A 14,154-nucleotide genomic window follows, 5' to 3' on the forward strand; every position below is an offset into this window, starting at 1 on the left:
TCCTCAGAGCCCCATTTTTCCCCGCTGATTCCACAAAAATGCTTGGGTGATAAACTTGAGCATAACTAACTAACTTTCAGTTACCTCTGCATTGCTTGCTGAGCTACATTATTGATGCACTATTCTGCATTTGGAAACAGTCTGATATGGTCTTATTTTAATTGTTTTATTTTTCAGAAGATATCAAAATTAGAGGTGAAAGCTAGAAAATATTCTAATAAGTTCTTAATTACACTCAGAGATTCTGAACAATTACCTGCCTAAACACTACTATGAATATACTTGGTGTTTTGTCATAAATGTTGTGCAAGCAATGTGCAAGTTATACTGACAAACAAACAGAAGAAGAGAGGTAATCCATTTTGTAAAATAGAAAATGTAATATATATCTGGCATAGTAAAGCTGTGGCACAAGAAACAGCAGAAACTCAAGCAGGTACAGTTAGGCCATGCAATGCTACTAGATGAAGTTAAACAATGATATATTTACACACCTATGGATCTGAGCCTGAACCTGTAAGTCAGAAATATGGCTCAGCTGGACACTGGGCTGCTTCCCAGGTAGGCATGATGATTCTTCCTCCACTCCTTCTGCACTCTGCTATAGACCTGGGAGAAGCTTTCTCAACTTCTCTACACTTGCATGTCAAATAAGATTATACGATATGCTTCTGATGGCTTGGCTGAAATCAGTGTTAGGGAGGGTGTTAATGCTTTTATCACCACCTGGAATAATTTGCAAGAAACAGATCTCCCCATTTATTTTCATAACTGGTTTTGAATAGATTTTCAAACTAAATTAGTATTCATGTAAATGAAATAATATTTTTGTTTTAGAATAGAAAAAGGACACATTTTCATGTCTTCATTTTGAATTGCTGCAAAAATATTTTTTGGCATAAATACACCAAATTTCAATAATGGAATGACATCTTTCAAAAGTCAACTCTGAAAAAATCAGTCAGATCCAACCATGTGTCAGATATGTTTTACATATTTACTGAGAAAATAACTTTAAATTTATTTTTACCTTAATAGCATGGTCCTTTCAGTTAAATTTTCCTTTTATCTTTTATCTGGTAAAAATATTTATACATCTAGAAAATGGGTATTTGAAGAACAGATTACAAAATATTCACTCATGATCAGTAATTGCTTAAACTATAAATGGCATTACTGCAGGCAGTAAGATAGCTCAGAGTAAAAAAACATGACCAAACTAAATTGCAAAGTTTTTGCTATCAAATAAACTACACTACCCTGGTTTCTGGAAAACTGTACACACAATTTCTTTTTGCGTAGTGCTCTGGATTGAATTTTGCCTGTAATTTACAATTCTCCAATTTAAGGTTTCCTGATATTTACTAAATCTCCTATTACAAATGTATTTTGTCACTTGAACTTGTGAGTGTGAATTTTCTATAAATTTCTTTCTGAAAAAATACTTTTTTCTTTGGAAAGAGGAAAAATCTTTAGATGATTACACTCTTATCCCCAGCATTTGCTGTTTTTCCCAATGCAGGGATAATCTTCAATTTCATTACTTCCTAACTCAGTGCATTTTGTAGATCACAGAATCACAGAGTAATCCAGACTGGAAGCAAGCTTGAACTCATCTGGTCTGAACCCTTGGTGAAAGCAGGTCTGATCAGATCAAATTGCCCAGGGCTGTGTTTGGTCAAGTCTGTGTCCTGCAAGGAAAGAGAAAGAAGAATTCCTGCATCCTCTACTGCATTTCTTCAGATTATTTTAATGATACCTCCTATGAAGAGAAAATAAACTTGGGACAAACTACACAGAGCATTAAGGACAGCTGCTGAAACTTGTTCATTAATGCTAAAACTAACCAGACACATTAACTTTTCAAAGTTTAACCCTCTAGTAACTCATTTCAGCATCACCATAGTAATTTAAAGTCTCCAAAAGATGAACAATAGAGACAAGCTCAAACCAGGAACAAAGGAAATGAGAACAGTGAGGAAACATCTTCCAGCAAATGATTGAGGCTGTATTCTTGAACACATATGCTATTAAATTGGCACAAAACCTTTGAACTGTAGCCTCATTTCTCCTAAAATGGATCCCATTCCATCAGTGATTAATATCTACTTTCTCTGACACAGAAAGAAAAACTGTGACCATATTTTTAAGGACAAGAAAACCATGGTGGCCATACATCTTTGTTTTCTTAGCTTAACCGTAATTTTGTTCAGGCTTGAAAAAAAGGAATTAAGTCCTTTTTATTTTTCTTAATTTCCAGACGAATGACCACTGTGCATGCATACCTCACCTTCATGTGTGCATACAGCTCGCCTGACCATGCCCAGCAGAGGTAACCTGTTCAAGGTGTATTATACTTAGCTATGCATGTGGTGCATGGCACGCGTTCCCACATTTCATCTGGCGATTGTGTGCCCAGAAATGCAGGAGCATTAGGCGTAATACACAGTTCTGATTAAATGACTTGAAAGCAGTATTCCTTCAGGCTTTTTGATGGTAACTTTTTGTATGGATGTCAGTGCTTCATGTAACATAACGGTCAATCTGTTATTCATATATCAAAGAATCATAGAATTGTAGAATGTTGATTTGGAAGGGACCCATCATGATCATTGAGTCCAACTCCTGGCCCTATGCAGGACATCCCAAGAGTCACACCATGAGCCTGAGAACACTGTCCAAAAGCTTCTTGAACTCTGTGAGGCTTGGTGCTGTGACCACTTCCCTGGGGAGCCTGTTTCAGAGCTGAACTACCCTCTGGGTAAAGAACCTTTTCCTGATATCCAACCTAAACCTCCCCTGACACAACTTCATGCTGTTTCAAGTCCTGTCACTGCTCATGAGAGCGAAGAGATTGGTACCTGGCTCTCTGCTTCCCCTTGTGAGGATGATGAAGACTACAATGAGGTCTCTCCTCAGTCTCAGTTAATATTATCCAGATACTTTGTCCCTCAGCGCAGACTTTTAAATGCAGCCATGTGGAAAACCACAGAATGGTTCAAAACAGAATGAATGTCTCTGTATCCTCGTCTTGACTTTTCAATTTTCTTAGAGATAAGTATTCTCTAAAGCAATTAAATGGGAATCCCTAATATTCCTATAATTTTTTTCTTTCTTGAAATCTTCTTCAGACTTCCAGGAACTAGGTTAAAATATGGTTATTTCTACATTGATTTTTTGATTAATCTGCTTGGTTATGGTTTGTGGTGTGTTCATTTGTTTTTAAGTTATTTTATTTTTTATAAGCACGAGACAAGTTCTATTTCACATCATTGAGAGCTTTTGCCTACAACAATTCTCATTCAAGTTGAAGTCCTGGACACCAACACTGCTAAATTTCATGGTCTCAGCTTCCAATAGTTTTGAGGAAGCAATCTATCACTACAATTTTTTTTCAGAGCACACCTTTATTGAACCTCATCCAAGCAGCACAATATGACCATTGAATGTTTTACCATGGACTGCTTTAAAGCTGGGCTTCAGCAGCTGTTTATCCTCATTCATTTTCAAGTATCAGCATCTTTGTAATTCCAACAGCATGGTAGCCTGCTCTTCATTTAAATTATTATTTTATGTTATTGTTTGCTGTAGGATTTAAGGTTTTCCGGAAGTATAATAGATAGCACATGGAGTCTTACAGACAACTGGAGAAACTTCACAAACTGAACTGTGAGCAGCCCAAGGGCCATATCTGCAGCAGATCACTCTTAATTCACAAAAGGTTCTTCTAAGAGAAAGCCAGCCTGTGTGATTTGGGAAACAAGGATAACAAGGAGCAGACCCATCTCATGTTGCCATGGGAATACTTTTTGCTACATGTCTGGATAGTGTGGAAGTATTCATGAGTTGTCTCTATAAATCACATAATTAAAATAGGGATAAATAGGGCTAATTGCAAGTTTTCTGCAGAAAATTGCTCACTATCTATTATTATCACAGATAATTTCAAAATATCTGACAGAAATTACCCTTGGTTTACTGCAAAAAGAGCTCAACACATTTCTTTTAAGACATTTTAAAATAATACATGTTTCAAAAGAAAGTGCCAAAGAAGGAAAATTACCTCCCAAGTACACTGCCAAGGTCACTTTTCTTTGGTTTCCCATTCTTCCTTGTTGCAGAAAGCAGCCAACATGGATTTATGGAGGGAAAATCATGCTTTAGGAGCCTGAGAGCCTTCAACAATGAGATGATTGCCAAGTAGCCAAGGGATACCAGTGAATGCTGCCTATATTGGCTTTTGTAAATTTTTCAACACTGTCCTATCCTTGTATACAAGTTGACTACGCATGCACCAGATAAGTGGACAGTGACGTGGATCTAAAACTGGGCAAACTCCTGGGTTCAAAGGCTTGTGATCAGTGGCATGAAGTCCAGGTTCAGGTAAGTCATTAGTAGTGTGCCTCAGGGAGGCATACAAGAGCTGAAAATAGGTATTAAACTAATGAAAATAAGTTTGGGAGAGTACAGTCAAATTATTCATGAAGTGTTGTCTATGAAACCATAGATCCAGTAGGGCAGTTCAAACACTTTCCATACACAAATTTTGATGAAAGGCACAAAAAATTTATTATTTAGTACTATTACCCTCAGAATTGATTCAAGCAGTTGTAAATAAATACAGAGTTCAATATTTTAGGTCCCATATGATTTGGGGAAAGCATGATCTGAAAAGATAAAACTTGAAACATATTCTTCAGAACTTGCATCCTGCAGTACAGTATTTTGGCATTTCTCCCTCTTCCTAACCCACTCACCCTTAAAGGTCAACCAAGGTTATGGTTTAAATGTTATTGGAATGGGTGAAAAAGAAATACTGTGGGACTTATTGATAGAAGGATTATAGGAGACTAAATTAAGTCGACAAAAATGAAAATATAATTTAGCCCATATTCCTTGTTTATGTATTTGGCACATTTTAACATTCTTTGAGGGATATATAACAGTATGTTATGAGTTAAAAAGTGAAGCCAAGAATAATGTTAATTATATTAAAGGAAGAGAAAAAAATGTGGTCATAGGAAAAGTAAGCTACTAAATCTAGATAACCTCACTCAAGAGGAAAGAAAGCATACAGGTAGACCCTACTGAAAAAAAATTCCATAATCACATTTACTGCTCCAGAGACAAATTACATGGCAAAAAGTTTCAAATAGCTGTGACAATGTCTACAGCACACTTGACTGATTTGCTGCAGATACAGGCTGTGAAAGAGGATGTCTGGGGGAGAGAAGCTTTGACATGTCCTCTCACCTGAACTGTTCTGTCAGACACCTTAGCATTGTTTTTCCTTAGGAATTAAATATTTTACTTTAACCTCTTCAGTATAATTTGAGGTACACCTGTGATATCATCCTGGGCATGATGTTTTATAATTCCAAGCTCCTCCTCTGTGATCATCAATAACTGTTTCTGCTGTGTGTATAAGATGTATTTACATGCTTGGGAAGGGGAATGATGAAGGGTTACTACAGTTGTATGTAGCATCCTCTAGCCTTCAGTTGTCTGGAGGTGAAGCATCACATGTCCACTCATGGTAACTTAGATATTATGTCTCTGTCCCCAAGATAAACCTCTGCATTAATACATTAATACATACTTAACCTCTCTGCTCTGGAGAAAAGAGGTTTCTTGCCTCTTCCATGACTTTCACACTAGATTAGTTGCATTTTTTTTTGGTGGGGGTAGGGAAGGGTTGGTGGAGAAGAGTAAGAAGGACATCTTTTCTTCATTACAGAGTCTTCTGGAATTATGCTCAGTACTGTTACTCTTAATGCCTTACCATGTTGAGTATGAAGATCTAGAAGTTTTTCTCCAATTTTGTTTGTACCTGTCTCTATCCCTTAATGCACTAAAAGATTATTCACTTTAAATAAAAATACAGGACACGATCTGAACTTGCCAAAAAAACTTAAAAGACTTTTATAGCTGGGTGTTAGAGACAATGTAATGTCATGCGACTCTAACCCTGTACCTCTGCTAAAGGTAGTAGGATGATCCTCACAATAACAGTGGTATCAGAGAAAAGAATCTTCCGTGGGGCATGAATATGTTGTTGTAAATCTGATGTGAACAAGGGGGAAATCTGAGACAGTGAATAACTTGTGATTACTTGGTTTCCTTGATTTATCCCAGAAGTTAAGCTATAAAGTCAGTTCACAGTCAAACCACAGCATCTTGCATCAGCAGAATAACGGTTCTAAATGTTGGTAAAACACAGATCTTTTCTGAAGTTGCCATGAAAGACTCTCTGATTGTTTAGATGTCCTTGGCAAATTAGTGCCTGCAGGAAATAAATGCCTGCTAGGTTGTGGTTTTTTGTTTGCTTCATATTGTTATAATTACTGTTTCTATTTTTATTAATAGAAATATTCATAGAAAGAATGGAAACAGAGAAAAGGAGGCAAGAATAGAAGTCTGATTAGTTAGTTAGTTTTGAAGGGATTTCCAGAGAAAGCAAGCTGCTGATCAAACAGCATTTTACCCCTGCAGATCACATCAAAAATATCTGTGTCCAAAGTTTAAAGATTAAAAGATACACATTATAATGAGTGACATTTTCAAAGTGAACAAACAAGATTCATCTAGGGTCTTCAAAAGTTATGTTTATATCCTGGTGATGCTTATGTCCAACTAGGGTCTTCAAAAGTTATGTTTATATCCTGGTGATGCTTATGTCCAACTAGGAGTGAGATAAAAAACTGAGAGGATGACTCATATGAATAATCATGAAAATCAGATTAAAAAATGAAAAAGGAAGCAGTCAAAAATAAAATGGAAAGAGTCAAATTGTGTTCTGATAGTGATTCATTCAGCATGAAGTACTTTTTTAGAAGTCTGGAAAGTCCTTGCTAGTGTTCTCCATTCTTTTCATACTGCCAGTAAAAGTATCAAAGAAGAGTGTTATATCCCAAGTATTAGGAGATCAAGTTTCAGAAAATTGTGATGTACATATTCTGAATGTTTTTTCACCTTTTACAGCTTTATAGAAAATTCATATCACATTTTAAAATTCATGTTGTGATCAGAGAAACAAATAAATTTCTTTCCTCTTTTTGAAAGTTAGGAAGAACACAATCACTGCACTCAGGAAACAGAGCAGGAAAGCTCTTGGCAGGCTTGGCCAAGACCTGCATGCAAAGATGGGGATTAGCAAAACTGTTACATATGTTCATCTATTATAGACAAATGTAAAATTTTGGACCAAAGTATGTAAGCCTAAATATCTGGGGATATTAAAATTTCTTAATACTATCTCTAAAGTGGCTATCATTACATAAAATTGCTAAGTGCCTCTCTTGTTTACCCTACTTCTGAGGTGTGAATCTTAATCTATAAGACAAAAGCCAGAAAGTACTGGAAAAAACTCTTTTAAAATGTGGTCCATAAAACTATTATCTGTGGAATACTCACAGCTTTTTACCAGCTAGCACTCGTAATTCAATACCTTAGAAAGCCTCGAGCAGCCTAGAGAGGTAGCACGGGCAATCCAGCATTTCAGTAGCTCTAAAAGCAGTAAATAGCAGCTCCAAAGCTGATACCACCTGTAGAAGCAGAGGGAGAAATATAGTCCCCAGCTTGCCTAATTCCTGCAATTAGAAGCTTTCAAACAGAAACAGAAACACACAGATGTTTGCAGAAGGGGTGCAAAGCCAAAGAGAGGGTAGGCCCCCTCTCATGCCCTTCTTTTATTCGGAGAAGGGGAAAGGGGAGTGTTGGGGTCCCTCCCCTGCCGTGTAGCCCTGGGAGAGGGGCCCTGAGGGCACAGGCACGGGGTTTCCTGCCCCTGCTCAGCCTCGTTCCCATTGGTTGGTTTGTGTTCCCTGCGCGGGCAGAAGGACCCTTGGTCTTGTGACTGGAACAGTTCCTCAGCAGAGCTCCGGCCATGCGGCTGGAGAAATAAACATCTCTCTGAAACAGCTAGCAAGAATCTGTCTGTCCATATATATTTCCTTTCCACGGGACTCCTGGTTTGATATATGCGTGTTGCAGGATCCCCACTGCAACAAATGGTGGAGATTTGTGAGCAGAACGATCCCCGATCCCTAAGCGACTGATTTGTGTGAGTAAACCCTGGAAACTTTGGATTCCTCTTCTTGGTTTTGCTTTGCTATTCCATATCTAAACTATGGAGGAACCGTGGGAAGACTCTTGGCTCTCAGAGCCGCATATGGACATTTATCTTAAACTTAAAATGATTCTTGAACAACGATTTGTAAATTTTAGCTTGATTCAAGCTCAAAAAGAACTGAAACACTTCCTGGCATGGTTGTTTAAGAACTTTTTCTATGTTTCTTGGGATTTAATTCTTACCAAGGGCTTTTGGAAAACCGTTTGGACACAGTTAATATTGGAGTCAAAATATATGCCGATGGAAGAATATTTTCGTGAATATTATTTAGTTACTGAGACTGTTGAGCAATGTCAGCTGTGTCCTGGTGAAGGGAAGCGTGGCGCAGGGACCGTGCGGCCCAGGCCACGTGCACCGAGCGCTCTGAGAGCAGCAGCGAGGCAGTTCCCGCGCGCGGGCGGAGCCACGCGAGCCGCAGTGTCGGTGGCGGAGCGAGGCGCGGCGGGAGCAGCGGGACCCGGCGGTGCCCGCCCGGTCCTGTGCAGCGCGTGGTGGAGCGAGCCCCGTGAACGCCCGACTGAGAGGGGCGGCACGCGGGCGGCGGCTGGCGGCGATGGCGGTGGAACGGAGCCGCGCCCAGCCGAGACGCGCGCTGGAGCGGGGCGCGGGGGAGTCATCGCTCGGGGGCCCGGCCGAGACGTGAGTGCAGCGCCCGGCAGCGGCAGCGAAGCTGCGACCAGAGGAGGCGACGCACGGAGAACTGAGCGGCGTGGCCCGGCCCGGCCCGCGCAGCCCCGAACGCGACCCCGGGAAGAGCGCGCAGGCACGAGCAGCCCCGACAATTCCAACACGGGAGCGACCGAAGGAGAGAGCAAAGACGCAGCGAGACAGAAAACAGCAGCCACTCGGAAAAGGGAAAAGATCATAGCAACTAAGACCTTAGGGATAGTAAAATGGTATAATGTTAAGCAAAATTATGGTTTTATAACAAGGTGTGACAACCAGCAAGACATATTCGTGCATAGAACTGCTATTAAAAAGAATAACCCTGAAAAATGGATCCCAAGCTTGGGAGATGGAGAGGTGGTGGAATTTAATATTGTACTAGGGAGAAAAGGGTTACAAGCATCGCAGGTCACTGGGCCTGATGGTGTTCCTGTAAAAGGCAGTATATATGCAAAAAATCGTAGTCATGTTAGACAATATCTCCATTGTAAGCCCCCCCTACAGTTTCCCTTTCCTAATCCCACCTTTCCCTTTTACCCTATATCCTATTACCCCCAGTGTACTCCCAATCCGTTTTTTCATCCATGGTTTCCCTCACAAAACCATGCTTTTGCCAATTGTTTCCCCAAAAATCCCTTTCCAATGCCGAGTGGGGGATGAAAAGGGGGAGGGAAGAAGTTAAACCCTCTCCTGCCTCAGTTTCCCCACAAAGCATGCTCAGAGAATTCTGTCTCCCTTCTGTCAGCCCTAAGATGTTCCAGAGAATCTGTTTGGACATTTAAAGACTCAGGAGGGTGGCTTGTTTTGTTTTGAAACTGTTCTTGTTATGTTTATCCAGTTGTTTTCATTCTCCTTTTATTAAAATAAAACAGGTGAGGTGTTGGGGTCCCTCCCCTGCCGTGTAGCCCTGGGAGAGGGGCCCTGAGGGCACAGGCACGGGGTTTCCTGCCCCTGCTCAGCCTCGTTCCCATTGGTTGGTTTGTGTTCCCTGCGCGGGCAGAAGGACCCTTGGTCCTGTGACTGGAACAGTTCCTCGGCAGAGCTCCGGCCGTGCGGCTGGAGAAATAAACATCTCTCTGAAACAGCTAGCAAGAATCTGTCTGTCCATATATATTTCCTTTCCACGGGACTCCTGGTTTGATATATGCGTGTTGCAGGATCCCCACTGCAACAGGGGAGGACTGGGGGCGGACCCGGGGTGACTGGGCAATCAGACACTGCTAAAGAGTTTGAGTTACATTTGGTTTTGCCCGTGCTTGGAACAAAGGAGCTCGGAGCACATGGCAGGGACAAGTCCTGGCTTGTTTGACCAGGGAGGGGGAAGGGCAGCTCGAAGCAGGCAGCAACAATTATCTACCTTCAGTTACAAGTGTTAGTACTGTTATCTTAACTGTAAATTATTACCCACTAATAATAGCAAAGAAAACTTTACCGGAGGAAAGCATAATACTTGGCTTTGTAAATCACTAATAGCATCCTACGTAATCTATTATCATACTCAGACATTTCAAGGTACTTTAAGATTTGTTACAATTTAATTGAGAAATACACCTTTTGAGACTGGTAACATTTGAGATACTGAAGACATTCAGTTTTGATTAAAGAATGGAATTATAAGTCCTTCCAGGAAAAGTCAAAACCTTTATAAGAGTATTTTTAGTCAGAGAGTGGCAGACTCCCAACAGAATTACCTGTAGTCTTCTAATACTGCTTCAGAGAAACAAGATATCTTCAGTTTTTGAAAGTATTGACTGTCTGTGGTGTTATGCAAGTTCAGAATTTATGAAAGTTCAGCAAAATGCACTGGCAAGAAGTAGGACTGAAAAGAGAAAAATTAGTTAGCCTTGCTCAAATACAGCTATAACACAGGATATATAAGGAAAACTGCTTTTCAAGGTGCAAACATTTAAATACAGCTGGTTTATATATAAATTAATTTCATTTTGTCTACATTTATAATGTATTTTTAAAAAACTATATTTTTAGGCTTAATGAGCTCATGTACTGAACTATTTCTAGTTGTCTTTTCCTTAAATTATTTTTAAGTTACTTGAGATGATTATTAATTGATAACTTCATATGGTAGCTTGGAGTTTATTTTGCAGAACTACCTTCTAGTTTCTCTGCTTTGAGAGGCTGAAAGCCAAACACTGTGAAAGACCGCTCTGGGTATAGAGACAGCTTTACGTATCATTTTCTGCTCATAATGGTGAGCAAAATATACGTCACAGAATAAAATACGTTGCACTAAGCAACAGAAATATGAGACAGTTCTCAAGGTTTGCTGATCAGCTGAGACACTTCTTTACTCAGAAGAACATTGGCTCTTTGGTCACGCTGTATCTTCAATAATGAATAGTGAATACTCTTCAGTGAATAGTGTCCTATTCATTATGGCCCAGTATCAGTCTCAGGTAATTTGCATTTTAATTTTAAATTCAACAGAGGGGCAGCTTAATGGACTTATTATTCCTTAAAATTTCTTTTTCAGCTTCAAACGCTTTTGCCTCAGCTTCCAGACTCTCACTTCAGTGATTACTATATACTGGCCCATTGACAAAATCTTTGTAGAATCATAGAATCTTACGAGTTGGATGGGACCCATCAGGATCATTGATTCCAACTCCTGGCTATGCACAAGATTCCCCAAGAATCACACCATATGTCTGAGGGTATTGTCCAAATGCTTTTTGAACTCTGTGAGGCTTGGTGCTGTGACCGCTTCTCTTAGCAACCTGTCGTGGTATCACCCTATGGGTGAAGAACCTTTTCCTGATATCCAACCTAAATCTCCCCTGACACAACTTCATGCTGTTTTAAGTCCTGCCACTGGTCATGAGAGTAAAGAGATCAGTACCTGCCCCTCCAATTCCCCTTGTGAGGATGTTGAAGACCGCAATGAGGCCTCTCCTCAGTTTCCTTTTCTCCAGGCTGAACAAACCAAGTGACCTCAGCCACTCCACATAACATGTCCCCTCCAGGCTTTTCACCATCCTCTTTAGGAAGATGGTAATAGGAATCAAAGATATAGAGATGCAAAATTAGCTTAATATAATGTAGATAAATTGGCAAAACCCAGATTTCAAATTTCAGAAAGTGTTAAAAATTCCCTTCCTGGAAAATCAAGGGGTTTTTAAGTTCTCAAATTAAGACTTTTTTTAGTTAGAATCCTTGTTTAAGAGTCTTAATTGTGGTTTGCCTTGAGCTGTGCCTGTCACTCCTTTGATTCATCATACTTCCTTTTCTAGCAGTGTTAGTTCTCTCACAACTACTTCAGCTTCAATTATTTTGCCACAACTCCTCCAGAAGTTTTGAAATTTAAAAAAAATGCTTTTGAAGGGTAATCTTACAAATAACTGTCTATAAATAGCTGTTAAGGGAATGATAGTGTCAGATTCAGCTTAGTATCTTAGTGTGGGATGTATGTTCAATATTTGTCTACCCCTCTTCTCTAGGAATCTCATTGCTCCCATAAGGCTGTAGTATTATATTTTTCTTCTATTATGACACAATATTATATATATATTGCAATTATTCACTAAAACAATATAATATTAGTGAATGATTAAAAACTATTTGAAGTACAGACAATTTACTTCCTGTATATTCTAGTGTTTCTACATTAAAATAAAAAGGAACTCACAAATAATAATTATAAATAGTTGAGACATTCTGATCTACAAATGTTAGACCCAGAGGAATTTGGACTTTTTTCTTCCACTTTAGCTACTAATTGTGTCAGGTGAATAAGGCTGACTTACTATTAGCCATGTTTTGAAGAACAGGAAGCCTATTTCACATGGGATAATTTATCAGTATTAGGACACTTCAGTTTAGTGTCAAAATTTAAACACTATTAAGACTCATGTCTGAGATTGTATTCCTTTACCAATCAATAATTGGTTTTAAGATTTGAAATCACAGCAGCTGCATGGTGCAACCTTAATTTCCTAAATAATATAATGACAACAGTCATTATATTAGTTAGTAGGAACTAATGGTCTGTTAGTGATACTGGCACTGCAGCACTAATCTGCAGTCTTTCCTTCAAAACAGCTATATTAAAAAAGTCCTTCAGTGTAATAATTCCACTGCATGTACCTTGGTTAATAGTTACTTTAGAGGATACGGCAGGATACTATCCAGTCTTGGGATTTGTGCCTCTAACAGAAGTCAGAAACTAATATCTATTTTAAAAGAACCTCAAAAGTCCCTGTAAATTTGGATCTGGGGGATGAGTGACCTTCTCCTACTTGATCTTTATTCCTTGTCTGCTCCTCTCCCAGAAAAAGGTCTAGGATGGAGAATAGCATCATTAAAGTTATCTCCTCAAAAAAGCATGGGGGAGGAAAGGAAATAAATCCCTATGTTCCTTCTAAGATAGTGGATTATAACGGACAGTTTGGACTAGAAAACCAGATATGAAACAGACTGGTTAAAGCTTGGACAGCGTGTTTCTATTTCAAGTCTGTTCAGAAGCAGACACACAAATGTTCAGAGAAAAGCACTTCGAAACCAAGGGTATGAGACATCATCTCAAATATTTTTACTCTTTCAACATGAAGAAAATCCCCTTACAAAATCATACATGTTGGCCTGTATCAACCACAACTTATGCAACACGTTTTTCTACTGACCTGAAAGACCAAAGTTTAGCAAAGCAGGTTCACATCCAGCCTTGCAGTTTAGCTGTGTGAATGTCTATCCTGATCTTGGTAAACGGCAGAGCTGTAAAAAAGTTGCCAAACTTAACTCCTTCACCGAGGCTGAATATTAAATTTCTTCTGCAATTCTGGCCTTACCACTCTTCGTAATTTTATCTCAAAACATTAAAGACCCACTGATTTTTATAACACTGTAGCTGCCAATTTACATTTTAAAGTCAGTTTTTATTTTAGGCCTTTGTAATTCATCAGACCACGAAAGGGTAAAAAACTAAAACACATTTCATTTTGAATGGAAATCAGAAGCCAAATACTATGACAGTATTATTTATCACAAAGTATGAGTTCAAGACAATCTCAATATAGCAAAGATCCCTAGCTATTACTTACTTTTACAGGTTATATCAAAAGTCCTGCAGTTTATTACTGTTTGTAGTCTATTTTGTTCTTTTCACATACAGTTCCGGTTCACTCCACCAGATACTTACATCCACCAACTTTAATCTGCTGTTAGGATTAATGAACAACACCTACCACAGTGACTTCCCAGAATGCCTGGAGACTTAAACACTTCTATTTTTAAGTAAGCCATGCCATTAGGCAGAATAAAAGAAAAGAGATCTTTTGCTGTATTTCACATCCTGAGTCTGTAGAGATCTGACAAAGAGATTTCACATGTAACAGTGACTACAG

General features: G+C 39.1%; 1 long non-coding RNA gene across 1 annotated transcript; it reads right to left on the reverse strand.

Annotated features, from left to right (window-relative positions):
* Window positions 1-10,502: 10,502 nt before the first annotated feature.
* LOC125322778 lies at window positions 10,503-13,933 on the reverse strand. The gene is made up of 3 exons (XR_007202218.1): window positions 13,852-13,933; window positions 11,655-11,791; window positions 10,503-10,616 (listed from the first exon to the last, which is right to left on the reverse strand). It is a non-coding gene; the product is annotated as an uncharacterized LOC125322778 (long non-coding RNA).
* Between the last annotated feature and the right edge of the window lie 221 nt (window positions 13,934-14,154).

This window comes from Corvus hawaiiensis, chromosome 3, assembly GCF_020740725.1.
Source record: "Corvus hawaiiensis isolate bCorHaw1 chromosome 3, bCorHaw1.pri.cur, whole genome shotgun sequence".
Lineage (NCBI taxonomy): Eukaryota > Metazoa > Chordata > Aves > Passeriformes > Corvidae > Corvus > Corvus hawaiiensis.